The sequence below is a fragment of the Rousettus aegyptiacus genome, unplaced genomic scaffold, assembly GCF_014176215.1.
Source record: "Rousettus aegyptiacus isolate mRouAeg1 unplaced genomic scaffold, mRouAeg1.p scaffold_m13_p_4, whole genome shotgun sequence".
Taxonomy (NCBI): domain Eukaryota; kingdom Metazoa; phylum Chordata; class Mammalia; order Chiroptera; family Pteropodidae; genus Rousettus; species Rousettus aegyptiacus.
Window position 1 is genome coordinate 38534246 of NW_023416307.1, and position 17585 is coordinate 38551830.

The window sequence follows — 17585 nt, forward strand, 5'->3', positions numbered from 1 at the left end:
ACATAGTGTGATTAGCAAATAGAAGCAGTCCTGGTGCAAGTGGGTAAGGCCCCTGTAAACTAAGATTTGCATTGGCTTAGAGATGCCCATAAGCTGTGCAGAGACGGGAATTCTGATACCCCTCATGTCACACTTTTTGTAAAAAGCAGGCAATTACTCATTATATTTTGAAGACTTCAAAACTTCAAGAAGGACATGGAGGAAGCCGTAAGTCAATCTTATCTAGAGATCTGGTGGGATTCATTTATAAAGAAATATATTGTATCTCTGTTTCTTTTCTTTTTTTTTTTAAGGACTTGTGACCCTTTCATTTAAGTCTCTGTGCAGAACAGGACATTATTCCTGTCATCTTCAACCCCAGCTGGCATTAAGATCTGATATTAGAGATTACACTAGAAATTTCCCAAAGTTCACGTATCCATCAGCTCCCACAGAGAGAGCAGAGGCTCTCACACTGGGTGTACATAGACAATGTTTCTGGTGACCTTGAGTGATTAGAGGACCAAGGAAATGGCTTCTGACAACTCAGCCAACAAAAGAGCTGCTTCACGTGTTATCATGTGCCTGTGTGACAGCCACCAGCTTCCTTTCTCTCTTTCCTTGTGAATTTTTAAGGAACTCAAGAAGCAAACCGTTGTTGCAATCCCCTTCTTATCTTTGATGCTGCACACATGCAGCTCTGACACGCATTATATTATTAGTTCCTACTTTCTCAATTTTAATTAAAAACAGAAATGAATTATTTTAATCTACCATTTTTGAGAGTCAGCATTATTCTATGTGATTATCCATTGAAATTGGGTTGGCACAGAAAATTAATGATATTTAAAATATTATCTCTACTATTTTAGTTTGCTCTCCCAGCAAATCTTAATTTAGTCCAAAAATCTTCTCTGTACACATGATCCTAAGTAAATAGGCATTTATCCAATGGATTGAGAATCTAAATGTTAACCTTTCAAGTGTTATTTGAACTGTTTCCTCTCATTAAAAACCTCAAAATATCCTGGAATATATAACTATGCACTATATAAAAAAATCCCAAATACAAATTACATAGTTAAAAAAAAAAGTTGATGTCTTCTATAAGTAGAGTGACCATACGGTCCCCTATTTAGCCCAGGACAGTCCTGGTTTACTCTTATTGTCCTGGGCCAATCACACATAGTAACTGCTTTCACTTTCAAAAGTATCTTGGTTTGGAGAATAAATTATATGGCCACTCTGTTCATTAATCAAATCTTTTGAATGATTGATGAATATCCTCTGTAATTTTCTTAAGTAGGTCAGTGGTTCTGGTTGCACATCAGAATCACATTTAAGTCATCCATAAACCAATTAAATGAAAATCTCAGGAGGTGGAATACAGGCATCAGTATTTTTTAAAGCTTCATAGATAATTTCAACATGTAGTCAAGGTCGAGAACCACTGGATTATATAGTTTGTGTATTTAAATGAACTTCTTTTGCAGGATTATTCAAAGAAATTTTAAATAATATATATATATTTTTTGCCAGCATGTCTAGCTAATGTTCTAATTCATTAAGTTTGAGCTTATTAAGAATATACAATAGATCGAATCACTGAATGCTTTTTTCTTTTTTTAATATATTTAAAAGTTTTTCAATTACAGTCAACATATTGTAATTGAAATTGTATTAATTCAGGTATACAATATCATGTTTAGACATGTACACAACTTATAAAGTGATCACCCAAATGAATTCTTTTCGAACCAGCTACCATAAGCAAATGACCAAATAAGTCACTGGCCAATTTAATCATGAAAATAACTAATAATTGGGCCAATTTTTGATTTCTTGATCTTTCTGCTTAATAATTAGATAAACTTTTGAGTGGTGAATGTGTAGCTTAGAACTCAGCTAGTAAATAGCTAATGCTGTTGATCTTTTACGAATAGGTAAAAGGTAATTCCTCAGATGAATATTCTCTTGGGAGTTATTGGGGTCATTCATATAAAATTCAGGGGTACCTAGTGGTTTAGAAGATTACTTAGTGATATGTCCTGGAAGTGAACCTGCATATTCACCAAGTTTAAGAATCATTATCCCATTGGAATGAGATCTACAAAATTACAAAGAGTTTGGAGGTTTCTGACTGTGGGGGAAAAATAGCATGCTGACTTTCATCTGGATATTTTCTGTAAGATACCAAAGTTGGATCTCCCTACAGGAGATACCTTGCAATGAGTTGGAACAGGGATAATTCTGTGCCTCCATACCAACTTAAGTTAAATACTTCAGAAGAAAGTAAGAGTCTTCAACATTAATAAAATATTCAACTGAGGCTTTACTGTTTTAAAATGTTTTTATTGAATTTATGATCACTTCACAGCTTCTATAAATGACTACTTTTATCCAGGATATCTTTATCATATTACTGCTTCATTTAATTTTGGTTTAAAGATGAAATCTAACTCTTCTAACTATACTTTGAAGGAACTGATACATTACATGAGAGTCTCTATAAAGTCAAAGTCAATTTGTTCTACGATTTTTAAGAGTAGTTGATGTTCTATAATAAAATTTCTTCTGAGTTCTTAAGGTGAAAAAATTTAGCTGTATTAAGATTACATGACTTCAAAAAAGACACAGAATAAGCATTTGAAAGATCTCAGAACTCAATATAATGTACTGTATGTTAGAAGGAATTTATCTCAATTCAAATATGCTTTAAAAAAGATAGAAATGAACTTCTTTGAAGAATTTGTTTTAGCAAAAGATACTTTTGGAAGATCAGTTTTACCTAAAGCATATATGAATAAGCTGATTTTAGTCTCTTTCACGTGTGACCTGCTATTCATATAATCAAATATATAGGCCTAAGGATGACTTACTGGGCTCTAAGATTTTGAAAATGAATGCATGTTGAAAATGAATATTCTAGGGCAGAGGTTCTCAAAGTGTGTTCCTTAGACAATCAGCATCATATCTACCCAGGAATTTACTACAAATGTAAATTCTCGATTCCCACTCAAGACCTCCTGAATCCTATTTCCGGGATGGCACTCAGCGTTCTGTGTTTTAACAAGCCCTCCATGTGATTCTGATGCACACTAGAGTTTGAGATTTCTAGGGATTAAAGTATGAGGTTAGTGAGATAAGGATGAAATTGATTTTGTATAGCTAAATGTTATGGAAACTTGACTAGTTTAACTGTACTTCTTTAAGAATTCATTAGGGTACTGCATTTTAAAGCTTGTATGTGCCTGTGAGTGATTATAGTTTCTTATTGTTATAGAACAATAGGATAATTTTTGTAAGCAAATTTATATGTGACTTGTGTGCATCTGCTTCAGCTTGCTTAAGTTTTTAATTTCTCTTAATTAATAAATGCAGTTTATATTTTGACAATAAATAACTAGCTAACAATTCCTTCTTTGAATGTTTCTTTTGCTTCTACATACATTCTATGGGTACTTATAATATAAAGATTTATTGAATAATTCACATTTCTCACATGAACCCTTATAAGATTGGGCCGTAGGTTTTTATATCTCTAATACCAGTTTTTCTTAGACATAATAACATATAATAAATGAAAAATATGCACTTTCTAGCACATAGGAAACATATCACTGACTTACTTTCTAGAAAGTATCATATAATGTAAATTCAATTTAAAACCAAAACTCATAAGAAATACTTGAATTGATGGCCTTTATTCTATTGTGATAGGCCCTTTTCATATGAAACCGTTTCCATGTGTCAGCCTGGGATTATTTGTAGAGGTGACAACATTGTCAATGCTTTGTCTTTGCTTTGAGAATCTGAGTCTTTCAGCTCAGAGTTCCTATCTTTAATTATAAGCTCCATGTATCTAGTAACTGTTCTCCGATTCTTTTGTCAGTGCTCTTAACTATGAGTTCAGCAGTGGCACACCCAAAAGGAATCAAATGGTTTATAATAGTGCCACTGGGGGTCAGCCATTTTTGGCCAGAGCCTCCCTGGTATGCAGGTATGAGAACCAGGGAGGATGTAGATGTGGTCTATGCTGGGAAATGAAGGGAGGATGTATAGCTTTTGGTAATTTCATCTTCTCAAGGATGAGCATTTTGTCCATTTCAGAATTGTGATTTTCATGGCCTTATAATTCTTGCTTTCATGTTATGAAAGTAATCATGTGATGATGTCTTCATAGAATACTTGCTGTCCATCCTGGAGTCCCTTGTAATTGTTTATCAGCATATATTAGATCCAGTAAGAACCTTATAGTCTTTATGCATCCAGGAGGCCCAAGACTACCTGTGTCTTTTCAGTGACACCTCTTAAATATTATTCCACAGGTGGTCCATCATTGACTTAAGGATATGGAGGAATTCTTACATTTTTACTGAATTTGAGATAATTGTTTCAGTCAATTCCAGATACTTCGGTTCTACCCGCCCTCTCCTACAATCTTAGCATCATGAATATTTATTGCACACACTGCTTTTGATCAACATAGTTATGTTATATAATCGTCTTTAGAGAAGTTGAACAGAGATCTGTGTGGATAAAAGCAATACAGAGAGATTGTATAACTGGGTAAAGGGCCCTCTTGACAAAGGCAGCTCTTGAGCAAGCCTTTGAGGAGGATTGTGGCTGGAAGGAATTTCCTTAGCCAGAATGTCCCAAAGTAAACGGAGTTGTTTTCCAATAGTATAGCCTACATGATGGCAAAATTGGATTAGCTCATCCACGTCAAGCCCTTAAGACAACCTTAAGGTCCTGGGACATGCAGGAGGCTAGTGCTATACAGTGCCTCAACCAGATGGGAAGGAGAGTCTCTTCGCACAGGCTTTCAGTGAAGTACCCCCACAGAGAGGAATGCAGTACCCACCGGAGTTAAGGACTCAATTCATATTCCAGCTGGTAGAAAAGAGACTCATGATGACTCACTGAAATTGATGAGCCCGTATTTTTACATTTTACATGAACTCCCCTAAATAGTCTTTTGGGTGTTGAATTTAAATAAACATTGTCTGACTAATGAGGATTTTGAGTATTCATAGGATAGACCATCCTTTTATAGCAGAACCTCTAAAACCATTGGGCCTGGACATGTCTCCTTCCCATGATCAGGCTGCATTTCAGGATAGGGAGTCATTCCTGGGCAGACCCACTTCTCACTCCTGCTCTAGGCTCCTTGCGTATCCTTGGATAAGGGGGTGGCTAAGGATGGGTGATGAGGACAATATAGAATTAATAATTCAGAGGTTCCTAATGTCTGCTCCTGGGGAGGGGCAGGAGAAGGGATGCTTCCCGCATCTCCTTCAGTCCCCTGGAAAAAGGGTGTTGGCTCTTGAGCCCCATGCAGACAACTTCTTTCTGACCATATCTGCTTTCTACTCCATCCCGCTTCTAAGATTTCCATCTGCCTGCAAGAAACATGATGAGGGATTTTATAATATTTTCTAGTTCTATGGGGATGGAATCCTTTACATGTCTATTGCTTGATTTTCAAAGATTCAACTTTTTGTTGTTGTTGTTGTTGTTGTTGTTGTTAATGCCTACAGCACCTGGTATTCCTAGGTGGTCTCCTATCCAGGTACTAACCAGGCCTGACCTTGCTTAGTTTCCAAGATCAGACGAGATCAGGGATATTCAGGGCGGCATGGCAATAGACCAAATATTCAACTTTTAAACATCTTTCTAGGAGCAGATGTACTGACCTATAGCACTGCTTATATTATAGTTAATATGCAGGTGTTCAAATATCACCTAAGACGGCTTCAAGAAGGGCCAAAACTCACTTTATTTTAAAACAATTAATAAGAGAACGATTTCCCAATTACTTGCCTAATAGAAAAATAATTCTGTACATGAGGAGTAATGCATTGGAGAAAATACTTTTATTTTGTGCCCTGAAACTATAGACACTATTGGATTATGAAGTGGTTTCTGTAGAGTTGTGTACAGTTGTGACAAAAATTCTGAGCATTGCAGAATTGTAGAATTTTTTAGAGTTAAATTTAAACTCAGAGATCATCAGTCATCTCATTTTTCATATTAGGAATTTTAGCTGTGATTTGTTTCTAAAAAATGGTAAGAAAATGACCTAAAAATGAACATATAGCTCATCAGTCCAATTGTATGCCTGCTCTCAAAGTATTCACCTGTAGAGTAAATTGAACACAGTATTTCTCAGATATTCTATTAGCTACGTTAAAATATTTTCTTTAATTCTCCCTAAAATATATATATATATGTATATTTTTTCTTTAATTCTCCCACCAAGTGTTATTATTCCCATTTTACAGTCTCTGAGCCATACTTGGAAATAACTTACTCTTTTTTACGATGCACCAATTTGGAATTACAGGAAATCCTTACATAAAAGGGCCATAATTAAAAACTCTTTGAATTCAGAACGCAGTCCTTAAAGGAACAATGTTAGAAGTGGCAAAAATTCTCAGATTAGCCTACAGATTTCCAAATTCTCCCATTTGTGACCTGGCTGCAGTCATGCTCATTTAGAATGAGAAAGCAAACTGCTGCCTTCCTAGTACTTAGTGAGAGATTTTTTTTGTTTGTTTTATATTTTGGTACTCAAATAAATTCAATAAAATAGGGGATGATGAGGCAGTAGAGGAAAGTGTCTGGTGAAATTCCTGTTGTTACTCTTTTTTCATGTCTTCCATCTCATGACTTTTCTTTTCTTTGATGCAAATATATAACTGATATTTTCTTCTTATGCTTATTTGCCACAATTAGGCTGATGTGTTTATTTTTCTCTGAAATTGAATATAGAAATGATAAGGTAGGAATAGAAGATAAATTTATATGAAATAGTAGGGCAGGAATTAGAAAAGAGAAGAGAAGAAAAATGTAAAAAGGTTGCTGCCTGAGTTAGAGAACTTACAGAGAGAGACAAGGTCTTTAACAGATTTGTAAACTAGCCACGAGGTGGCACCATCGTCTAAGAACAGCTTAGTTGCTTTTCAGGATGTGCTAAAAGCCTGCTGTGGGTGCAAGAGTTATCACAGGGAGTGGAAAGAATAAGGTAATAACTCTACAGCTTTCTGTTCATATGTAAGATGCAAAAATCTTATAAAGAGAAGCTTACTGAATATTTATTAAATTAATAAGTGATGGCTTATAAGTAAATATCTTTATTTCACTAACTTCAGTTAGTCTTTCTTTTAGTTTTATTCCCTGCGAAAGGGGCTTCACTGTTTTAATTATCAATACATGGGTAAGATTAAAAATTTATAGTTTAAATCTCTGTAACGTTTTTCATTAGATTGTTATTTTTATGTGATTTTATACCCAGCTTTTAAAATGTGAAGTAACTTCATATCTAGAGAATACTTTTCTGAAAGTCCATGACACCATACAAAAAGGTATAAGCTGAAAGAGTGGAAAAGAATACTAGGTAAAAATTAGCGATCACTAGAGGAAGATATAATTCTTGAAACTTAGATGGAAAACCAGTAGAGAGTTTTAGGGTTGAGAGAGACATAGTTAAAAACGTCATTGTTGGTGGTACTATTAGCATTAGAAGCTACCGACATTTGGGAAAGACATGAGAAGATATTTGCAAACAATTCAGAGGCAAACAGGTTGAAACTAATAAAATAAAATTCAAATATTAAAAAATAAATAAAAGCGGCGAACAGGGATTTTTCTAATGTGACAAAGGAGGCTGGATGAATCTTGACTCAGGTTTGGAAAGAAAATATAAGTGCCTCTTTGTAAGTTTGTAACTTCTTTTGCTTTTCAGAATATTTAAAATGTGTCTAAGCTTATTTTCGCTGTAATTAGTGTAAGATATGAAAATACCATGTAGGTATAAAATAACTTATTTTTATTTATAATTTTGTGATGCAGTGTTTAAATGTTAACTTTCTAGCATTAATCTAACACAGAATCCTATTTTTTCAAGTCAAGGGTAAATAGCAATTATAGTTAGAAAATGATGACAAAGAACTTTCAACAAAGGAAATAAAAGCCTTTGTTAGCATGAAGAAATAAGATTGTAGCTACTTGCCCAGACAAAGGATGAGCCTTCATTTTGGTTTCCATTGATTGCAGAGTAGACTATCAATAAAAGAAAGTCTTCTAAGGCAAGATAATGCAACAGCAGGAAAAACGAAATTTTGTGCCTTTAACTTTAAACTTCCTTGACATTAATGGCAATTCTTTAAAAAACCAGGAAGTATTCTCATTGCCTTCTAACTAATGTATTTCTTACGAGTATTGTGAGGAAGAAAAAGGCCACTGGATAGATGAGAAAACTATGTGTCTAAACTTGACCTTCTCCTTGGGTCTCAGGCCTATATAAGTCTGTCTGCTCAATGTTTCCACTTAGACGTTGCATATGCATCTCAAACACATTATGTCAGAGACATCTCTTACTGCAAAGGTGTTTTTCACTGATCTGGTTATATTGATTTGTTTTTCTGTTCCTTATTTGGACAGTGTTTTCTTTCCTCTTTACGACTTTATATTTACCCTCTTTTTTCTCTGAACTATCACTATTCCACCCCCACCACACCCCGACCCACCCTGGGGCATCCATTTTCTACGTTTATGAGCTCCTGTAGATCCTGTATTTCTGTCTGTGTAGCTCGTATCATACAATTCACTTGTCAATATCACCCACCGGAATGTAAGCTCTGTGATGGGAGGCAAATTTACTTTACCCACTATTATATCATTAACAACCACCTGTAGCGCGCATCTGTTAAATCAATCATATTTGTTGAATAAAAGAAAACTCAAATTTCATTTTTATGGCAAAGAATCAGCATAAACAGCATTGCAGGTACAAAAGGCAGGTTGGATTAATTTTGCTACCCCACCAGCTCCCCATTGCCCCTGGAGAAATGGGGTGGGGTGGGTGGAGACAGATGAGATACAGGAGGTGGGAGGCGATGGTGGTGTGGAGACAAGTGAAATAGAAAATCCGTTTCTTCCTGCAGGGTAATGGAGCTCTCCCCAGCTGCTCCCCACTCTGCTTTCTCTCTTCTCATTCTCTCCAATTCTAATTGTCACCAGCTGGAGCCACTTAATCCTAACAGTTTACATATTACTGAAGCGTCTGTGAGAGTGAAGCACTGTAAGCTTCAGGTAGCACCAAACTACATAATTTTTTTTTTCTGATTTCTCTTGCTGTACATTTTACCATTTAGAATTGATTACTCTGAATGACACAGATTATTGATTATGGATATAGAAAATCTACTTCCTCATTGTCACATCTGAGGAACCAGCCACATCTGGACTCATCCTGAATTGCATTTGATACAGAATTATTACTTAATTTATTGAAGTAAAGTCCAAAAAATTTAAGGACAAATATATAGATATATCTGCATTAAGATGTATGTCTATATGTCCTCCTGGAGGAAACCAAAAGGGGGATATATGAGAATCTAATTCATGCTAAACATTGGATATTAAAGATTTTGGAAGACATTAGAAATTAGTTGATTTACCCATTGTCTTTAAACATATCCACTTATTTTTTTGTATCTGCCCAGCCTTTTCTCTTTCTCATTTTCTTTGCCTAGGGTGCCTACCCATGTCCTTTGCATGAGTAACTTTTATATGGCTCGTAAGACTTACATCGGCCATCACCTGACTACTTCATTCCTGCTCTAGATATTTCTTTAGCATTTTGTCTACCACCACTCCCCATGCTTAGTTTCCATGGCATCATATGTCTCTTCAACCAGTTCTCTGCAGATACTGGACTTTTTCATAATACAATCTGGGAATTCCACTCTACTGAAAAAGTTAGGCAGTGTCCATGGAACGTGTTCCACAGAATGTATCATTTATGCCCTAAAAGGCTAGAGCTTGGTCCACTTCCTTCTGATCTGTCCACTCTAATTACCATCTAAATGTTACTCCATCCCTATCCCTCTTTAGTATTAAGATGTCATACATTGAGCACAATCTGTCATAGGGAGTGAACTTATGGTGTTTCCTCCTGAGAGAAGAATGTGCAAGCTGTTATGGGCTGAATGTTTGTATCCCCCCAAACCCACATGTTGAAGCCCTAACCCTCAATGTGATGATAGTTAGAGGTGGGTCTTTGGGAGGTAATTAGGTTTAGATGAGGTCCTGAGACTGGGGCCTTCATGACTGATTATAAGAAAAGGAAGGTTCTGGATCTTTTTCTCTGCCATGTAAGGATACAGCAAGAAGGCTGACTAACTGCAAGCCAGGAAGAATGCTCTTACTAGACACCAGATCAGTTGGCACCTTTATCTTGGACTTTTCGGTCTCCAGAACTGTGAGAAATAAATATTATTTATGCCACCCAGTTTATGATATTTTGTTATAGGAGCTTGAGATGGCTAAGACAAGTCAAAACTCACTTTTATAATGTCATTTGAGCACTACCTCCAGGGCCACAATGGCCTAGGTTGAAATGCCAGCTCCTCTGTTCACCACCTGTGAGGACTTGGGCAAGTTTTCTAAGTTTTATGGGTCTGAGTTTCCTCATCTGTAAAATGGGGCTGATAATAGTATCTGGGTGGTTATGAGGAACAAATAAATTAGTACATGCAAAGCACTCAAAACACAGCTTAACACATGTTAGCTGTCATTATACATACTCTACAGCTAAACATAGAGTACTAATTCTGATAAATGTGACCAGTACCTCAATCAAGGCATTCTGTATTTTTTGCAATCCTATTTGGCACAAACTTACCTGTCCTTCCCACTGGAAGATGGCTGAGCACCCCTGAATGGCTAGAATTTCTGCATCCTGAGATGTAGAACAACAGAGTGAATGCAAACCTTACAAGTCTGTTTATTTGTAGAGGACCAGTTGAGCAGCACAGCTCCTGAGACAGTCAGATCCCTCTACCTCCCGCATCTCTCTGTACGCTTCCATCCTTAGTATCCTTCCACAGACCCATAATATAAAAATTCTTATTTCTCCTAATACAGTAAAAAATGGTATATAGTACATAGGTCCCAGTTATTGTTCTAAAATACACACCTGATCATACTACTCATCTTGTTGGAAAAACATTGAATGATTAATTCTGTATCTCCCATGGGATACAGTTCAAATGTCCTAGGTTGACTTTCAAAGTTCTCATCTTGTGTTCCTGACATCTCATGTCTTTCCTTCGTATTGCCCTTTGTTCTCATACCTGAAAACTTTGTACCTTCTCTCATACCTCTATGCCTTCTGCATTCTGTTTCCTCTATCAAGAAAGTTCTTTTGGGCCTAGGAACTCCTACCATCCTTGAAGACTCAGCACAAATCTTCCCTTTTATGCTTTCTTGATTCTCGTAGGCAAGGTTAGCTATTCTCTTTTCAAATACAGACTTTACACGTACTTATATTTGGTTGGAGAGAGCTTCAGTAAGAGACCTCCGTTTAAAAGTAGCCTGAAGCTTTTCTATATGGGAGGAGATGGCATATCATCTTGGAAAGATCATTTTTGTTCTGTGAGGAATCACTCGAGCCCCTTCTTAATTCTATTTTTGGAACTTATTTGCTTATTAACCCCTGTAATGAATGGCTCTGATTATCATTCCAGAAAGAAATATGTATACCTCTCTTCCTTTCTTATACACTACAGTGTGGCTGTATTACTAAATGAATTATATTTTGTTCAGTTGGTAGATAAATTTTAGCATTGAGTGAAATTATTTCCCTCTGTGTTAAGCTGGTAAAAAAAAAATCATTGAAAAGTACCATTGTATAAGGCTTTTTCCAAGTGCAAAGCCCTGATACTAGCTTGTCCTCCTGTTGTATTGTTCCTTTTTATAATTGTGGGTGTACAGTTTGCATTAAACTATTATTTTTTATTTACTTTATTTACTGTGGAGATACCTTTGGCTACACATTTCTAAATTTCTCAAGCTTCTCACTTCATGACTTTTCATCAACCAATTTTGGATTTACAATCTGTTATACGATTTATTCTTTTTTTAAAAAAAATTTGTATGACTAGCTGCTAAGGAGTGGTGCCTTTGCCAAAAATGTACAAATTAAATTATTGTGGAGGAAATTGAAAATACATTGAAAATGATGTGTGAATTTTATAATAGAAGGAAATTAAGTCATCCTCACATTCAGTTCTTGGGAGGAAGAAGGACTTGAACTTAACCATCTTCCGGAGGATATTCCATTGGTAGAAGAAAGAAAGGAAGGGCATCCTGAGTTGGGAGGTCGAGAAAGAGTATTTTTATGTGCAATGTGTAGGGACAGGAGCTCATCATTTTATCTGGGAGAATACCAGATAGACTGAGCACTTTGATTGGTTTGAAGAGTTTGGGAACTTGAGGGTTTACCTATAGAGGGATGGAAAATATAAATGAATCCAGAGAGTGAAGTACATAATCTGAATATTACTAATATACAATGTTTGGACTTTACTCTGTGGGACCTAGGAAGGCATTGTTCTTGGAAAGAAGAGATGGTGTCTTATTACTTTTTCTCTCCGCTGTCTTTAATACCATGCCTGGCACACTGAAGGCATTCGGTAATGTCTGAATTGAACAATGAGGGAACAGGAGTAGCTTCAATGGCTCATGAGTTTTTATCTTTAGATTAGATTTCTCCTTTAGGTTCCAGATTCATGTATTCAAGTGTCTTGACATCTTCACTTGGTTGATCCAAACATACTTCAAAGTTGATATGTTCCTCATCGATTTCACAATTTCTAACCCAAATGTAATCCCCTCTAGTTTTCTACATTTTGGTAAATGACCCCACTATTCATCTACTTACATAATCTGGAAATCCAAGAGTCAGTCAACCTATCTTCTTGTCTACCATACCCAACATATCACCAAATTCAGTTGATTTGTATTTACCAATTTATAGATTTCACCAATTTCCTTGATTTAATCTTCTAAACATCCTATCATATAATCTCATTTCATCCTCGCTGGTCCAGGCTACAAACAGCTCACTTCAGAACTTCCACAGTCACTTTCGAAACGGTCTTTTTGATCTTCCAGGATAATTTCTACTAAGAAACCAGGAAGAATTTTTCTGTAGACAAATATGATCATGTTCTCCCAAACTTAAAATGCTTAAATAAATTTATATCACTCGTAGAATAAGACCAAATCCTTAACAGGCCTACATGGGCCTCTACACTATGGCCTAGCAACCATCCCAGGTGCGTTCAGCTTTTACTCCTTTAACTTCTTTCTCTGGATTTCCACTGGGTCTCCACTTTTTCAGGCAGATCTTTCTTGTCCTGCCAATTCCTCTTCTACAGTGCCATGTGCTTTGGTCTTGTAACTCTTGTTATAGTTGAAACTGTTCATTTTATTTATTTCATTTGGTTATTTAACACTTGTCTTTTCCATGGATTGTGAGCTCTGTGAGGGTAATCTTATTTAGCTCAGGCTGCTATAACAAAAATAATGTAGATTAAGTGGTTTAATTCACAGTTCTGAAAGCTGAAGATTCTAAGATTAAGGTGTAGGCAAATTTGGTATCCCATGAGAACCCACTTCCTGGGTTGTAGACAGCCACCTTCTTGTCGTGTCCTCAGATGGCCTTTTCTTGGTGTGCGCACATGGAGAGAGAGCTCCCATGTGTCTTCCTCTTGTTATATGACAGCACTGCTCTTTTTACCTTATCTAAATGTAATTACCTCCCAAAGGCCCGATCTCCTCAGAGACATCACATTGGGAATTAGGGTTCCAACATATGAATTCGGAGGGTATATAAACATTCAGCCCATACAGAGTCTGTTCAATATTGAATTTCCAGCAGTTAGCACAGCAACCAGTAGTCATTTAATGAATGGTTGCTAATTATATATATGTAAATATGTAAATATATTTTAAATATATAGATATATAAAATATATACATATAATATCTATATATCTATGCCACCACCAGACTTTATGTATATACATATATATATTTATATATACACACACACACGTATATATAGTATGTATATTATATAAATATGTAATAGTCAAGCTCCACATAGTGACATTTTGGTCAATGCTGGACCGACCACATATATAATGGTAGCCCCATAAAGTTATAATGGAGCTAAAAAATTTTATTGCTTATTGACTTCTTAGCTCTCCTAATATTGTAGTGCAATGCATTGCTCACATGTTGTGGTGATGCTGGTATAAACAAACTACTGCACCGCCAGTCTTATAAAACTATAGCACATACAATTATGTACAGTACATAATACATGATAACGATCATAAAAAACTATATTATTGGCTTATGTACTTTCTCTACTTTTTATCAAACATTATTATAGAGTATACTCTTTCTATTTATAAAGAAAACTGTTGGAGCAGGAGAAAAAATGACAGAGATGATAGAGGCTCTGTTCACCCATCCAGCAACCAAATCAAAGTTGTGTCAGAAACAAGGAGCAGCAGCAAGGAAAAATCGCCTGGGATCTTGATGAACAAGCCATACAACTAGGGAGAAATCCAAGAAATTACCCTGCAATGGCAGAAGGTAGGACGAGCGGAGGTTGCGGGGCTGTCGGGTCTCCAGTAGCTGAGTGGGACAGAGGCTGCCGCAGCTGCAACCAGCGGCCGCCCACGCCTCTTAAAGGGGCCACATTCCCGAGCAGACTTCCGGGTGACGGACTTGCTCACTCTGAGCACTGGTGCCGGTTTGGCTGCGCACAGACTTACACTGAGTTGTCGCAGTGAGGGCCACGATGAGGCTCTCTGCCCGGCAGAAGTGCCGGTGCTATCCATTGTTCCTCTGTTGAGCCCTCCACCTTCTCAGTGCTGGACTCAGCGCTGTCCTAGCTGAGACCTCATCAACCGGATAACAGAGGTCGCTCCACCCAGAGGAGTCCCTGAAACTCTCCCAACTCGCAGCCCTACCCAAGCTACATCCAGGCACATCCTCAGTGAGGCAGATGCTATTTGCTGAGCAGCACCAAGACACACTGGCGGCAGCTGGCCTCAGTTTCTGGTCTGGCCTTTTGAGACAACTATAAGCACAGCATCTGTGGATTGCTTGCTGAATCTTAACAGGTGGCCTGCAACTGAACCCCTCTCAGGACTGTGCCACTGGACACCTACTTCACAAATCCACACTAATAAGACCGGGAGACTTAAGAGCTTTGCTTTGTACATAGAAATAGACACAAAAAGGCAGCTAAAATGGGGAGGCAAAGAAGCAGAAACCAGATGAGCGAACAGAACAGAGATCCAGATATAATGGAGTCAAGCAAGCTAACAGATGCAGAGTTCAACACACCGGTTATAAAGATGTTCAATGAACTTATGGGAAGGGAAGGTGAATACAGTGAGAACTTCAACAAAGAGATAAAAAACACAAAAGTGGATATGGAAATTATGAAAGGGAACCAGTCTGAAATGAAGAACACATTATCTGAGATGAGAAGTATGTCAAATGAAATAAACAAAGGAATAAAGAAAAGGATCAAATGACCTTGTAGAGGACAAGAAAGCCAAACTCACTCAATCACAATGGCAAGAAAAGAGAAGCCAAGACTATAATAATAATTTAAGGAGCCTGTGGGACACTATTAAAGGTAAAAATACCCGTGCCATCGGGGTACCCAAAGGAAAACAAGATGTTGAAGAGCTATTTGAAGAAATAATGATGGAAAACTTCCCTTACCTGGTGAAGGAACTAGACATAAAACCCCAGGATGCTCAGAGTCCCAAAAATCAGGAACCCAAAGAGCCCACGCCAAGACACATCAAAATTAAAATGCCAAAGGTTAAATACAAAGAAAGAATCTTAAAAGCAGCAAGAGAAAAACAGATAGTTATCTATAAGGGAACGCCCATAAGATGGGCAGCTGACTTCTCAAAAGAAATTATGCAGGACGGAAGGTCTTGGCACAAAATATTTGATGTGATGAAAACCCAGGATCTACGACCAAGAGTACTTTATCCAGCAAAGCTATCATTCAGAGTTGAAGGCCAGATAAAGCACTTCCTAGACAAAAATAAGCTAAAGGAATTTATCACCACCAAGCCAGTATTACAGGAAATGTTGGAAGGGACTTTTTTAAGAAGAAAAATCGTATATCAAAAACAGGAATAAAGAATAGTAACAACTACATTAACATGTTGGCTAGGTGGAAGGTCAGGGGAGGGAGGAAGCAATAGGAGGAATAGTTTTAAAAACTATATAGATGTCTAACCAATGTACTGTATAGTTGAGACTAATTAAAATAAACAAATATTTTTTACAATGGGCAGTGAACCTGAACAGACACTTCTCCCTGGAGGACATGCAAATGGCCAACAAATATATGAATAGGTGCTCAACATCACTAGCTAGCTATTAGGGAAATGCAAATCAAAACCACAATGAGATACCATCTCATACTTGTTAGAATAGCTATAATCAAAAGGACAAGTAATAACAAATGTTGGAGAGGATGCAGAGAAAAAGGAACCCTCATACACTGCTGGTGGGACTGAAAATTGTTACAGCCACTGTGGAAAACAGTATAGAAGTTCATCGAAAAACTAAGAATTTATTTACCACATGATCCAGGAATCTCTCTACTGGGCATTTACCCCAAAGACTTAAAAACCATATCCAAAAAGATATTTGCACACCAATGTTCATAGTAGCATTATTCACAGTTGCCAGGACATGGAAGTAAGCAAAGTGTCCTATGATAGATGATTAGGTAAAGAAGCTGTGGTACATATACACAATGGAAAATTACTCAGCTATATGAAGAGATGAAACACTGCCATTTGTAACAACATGGATGGACCTCAAGATAATCATGCTAAGCGAAATAAGCCAGACAGATAAAGTTGAAAATCCCATGATATCATTTATATGTGGGCTATAAACCTAAAAACAACAAATGAGCAGGACAAACAAACACAAACTCATGGACATGGACTATAGACTAGTGGTTACCAGAGGGTAGTGGGGAGGTGGGAGGTAGACAGGAAAAAGGGGTCAAATATGTGGTGACAGAAAGAAATCTAACTATGGGAGGTAAACGCACAGTGTAAATATATATATGTCTTACTGTTAAAGTGCACAGCTGAAACTTATTGGATTTCATTAACCAATGTCACCATAAATAAATATATATATAAATTATGATGAAAATATGATATATAAGATAAAAAATGGTATACCTGTATTGAAACTAATGACGAATGGAGCTGGCAGGACTGAAAATTGCTTCAGGTGAGTCAGTGAGTGGTGAGTGAATCTGAAGGCCTAGGACTTCCTGTACACTACTGTACACTCTATAAACACTGTACACTTAGGCTACACTAAATGTATATAAAAAATATTTTTCTTCCTTCGATAATACATTAACCTCAGGTTACTCTAACTTTTTTACTTTAAAAATTTTTTAATACTTTTGACTTTTGTAATAACACTGAGATTAAAACACAAATACATTGTACAGCAGTACAAAAATATTCTCTTTCTTTATATCCTTAATCTATAAGCTTTTTCTATTTAAAAATTATTTTATTTCATTATTACTTTTTAAAACTTTTTGTTAAAAACTAAAAAAAACACAAACACACATTAACCCTAGGTCAGGATTATCAGTATCATTCTCTTGTACCTCCACATCTTGTCCCTCTGGAAGATCATCAGAGACACTAATGTACATGGAGCTGTCA

The 17585-nt window shown here is 36.6% G+C and overlaps 1 pseudogene; it reads right to left on the bottom strand.

The window, feature by feature from the left end:
* Positions 1-5510: 5510 nt before the first annotated feature.
* On the bottom strand, positions 5511-5629 carry LOC118602684 (annotated as a pseudogene).
* Positions 5630-17585: the final 11956 nt, after the last annotated feature.